The sequence below is a fragment of the Lolium perenne genome, chromosome 4 (assembly GCF_019359855.2).
Source record: "Lolium perenne isolate Kyuss_39 chromosome 4, Kyuss_2.0, whole genome shotgun sequence".
In the NCBI taxonomy this organism is placed as follows: Eukaryota; Viridiplantae; Streptophyta; class Magnoliopsida; order Poales; family Poaceae; genus Lolium; species Lolium perenne.
In genome coordinates, this window is record NC_067247.2 from 293619577 (window position 1) to 293621633 (window position 2057).

A 2057-nucleotide genomic window follows, 5' to 3' on the forward strand; every position below is an offset into this window, starting at 1 on the left:
AAAACATTGGAATCATATCCTAAAAAGGAGAATTCTCCAAAGCATTCCTAACAAAAAGAGATATGATAACTTTCTACCCAAGAAAAATGCGAAAGTGAGTAAATTACTTATCTTCTCTCTGTAGTTTTCATAAAAAAAGGGAAAAATCAAAGCATGCATAGTATCGGTGATTGTGTGTGTGCCATTACTGGAAGATATGGGTCTAACAGGATATCTCATATAGCTGTGAAATAAGAGTTCATAAACTTTGTGAAATCCTCAGCTAGCTCTTCCAAGTAGGAAACTAACCATCGCAAAGTAACCGCATCATGCATCATGGATCTATTAAAAGACATCTGAAAACAAAAACTGATATACTGGGTAATAGAGAGAGTAAGATGAAATACTCAGATTGCTACACCAATAAAAGGGAACAATTACCTCATCTAAGTTGGTCCAGTGTCCATCCATGTTTTAACATGAGAAGTTATGAACCTATGCATTAGTTGCTAAAAACAGCAGATTATTTCTAGGCATAGCAAAGCAAAGTAAATACAGATAATTCTGTATCACTATTATTTCAACAATCGGCTCACCATGGAGTGTATTATGAACTTCAGTTTCTTACACTGTACTTAGTAAGAACATATAAATAATGGATGGTCTGCATTGGTTGATATAATCTAAGAATAGTATCTAATGATTTGTCAAAATGAAAATCCAGGAAATATCACTTCATAAACTCACAAAGATAATTTTATAAGAGAAAATCACGATGGCTCAGCTTTTGCAAAGTATTATGAACTCACAGGTTGAGGTTTAGCATGCTCTCCATGCCAAATATTAAAAAAGATCTCCCTATGAAATATTATAAAAGGTTTCCATGCCAAAGAACATATATACAAAGAGAGAAAAAAGAGGTGCTCCTGCGGGAGTGAAGGAGCATGTTGGTGTGTCGGTAGCAGGTGTAGTTTCTGTTTGTTACTCTGTTGTATTGATCTCCTAAGTTGTTGGGTCACTGGGCTGAACCTGGAAGCAGCAATAACATGTACTTAGTGTATCAGTGGTCAGCTCAACAAACTAATTCTTCTTTGCCAGATAGCTTCCCCATATTATATGGAAATTTCAACCATTAAGTCTTCTCAAAACCATTTGTAAGTCCAATATAGAATGAACTTAATAAGGCATACATATTAGTTAGCTAGCTCTCAGATGCCATATCATTCCAAAGATCTTGGGCAAATCCAAAGAGGGTTTTCCCGTCTGCTCATCAGAGAATATTTCTAGGTCACATATTTTCTCATATATTGTTCTCTGACTATATGATAAATATTTTGAAATGCAGCTGCGATAGTCTAGCGTTCTCGTTCTGTAAAACTACCTTCCCTTGAGATCCGACCGGTGTGCCTTGGGAAAAGCTAAAAAACTGCTTTAACCTGCATTTTTTCCCATCCTACGGTGAAAAAATATTTAATCTCAATCCCTTGTGATGACTTTGTCAGACTACTTGTTTGCATAGCTTACGAATATGGAATAAATAATAGATACTTGATTGTGGTTGCATGAGGACATAAATAGTTTTATTTACAAAGGATGCTATTTTAGTAGCACTAAACGGATAAGGCAGCCTGTAATGTGTAGGCATATGATAGTCATGGATAGCAATATGTCTGCCGGGGAAAAACTATAAACTGTTCTTACGCCGAGAGAGCCTTTTATTCGTTTAAAAGTATGGATCAGTAAATTTAGTGTTTTAATCTTGGAAGAAGTACCTCACGCTCAGCAATGATGAAGTCCGGCTTGTATAATATCTGCTTTGTTTCCTGATCCATGTATTCCCGGATGCATCCAACGATTACCCTCCTATTTAGAAACAAGAAACGGCGAATTACAATATTAGAGTATGTGATAGAAGAATATTCAAGCTAAATCTAAAATTTAAGTTCTGATTTATCATTTTTTCACTATATAGAGGACAACTACATCATCACCTGGAATAAGAGAAATTGCCAAACTATTTCGATTATGAGAAACTGAAATGACGACTAATAGAGTGCTGAATGCTCCATCTCAGTCCA

General features: G+C 35.5%; 1 long non-coding RNA gene across 1 annotated transcript; it reads right to left on the reverse strand.

Moving 5' to 3' along the window:
- Positions 1 to 717: 717 nt before the first annotated feature.
- Positions 718 to 1833, reverse strand: LOC127348982 (uncharacterized). Its single transcript, XR_007880053.1, has 2 exons — positions 1752 to 1833; positions 718 to 1008 (listed from the first exon to the last, which is right to left on the reverse strand). It is a non-coding gene; the product is annotated as an uncharacterized lncRNA (long non-coding RNA).
- Between the last annotated feature and the right edge of the window lie 224 nt (positions 1834 to 2057).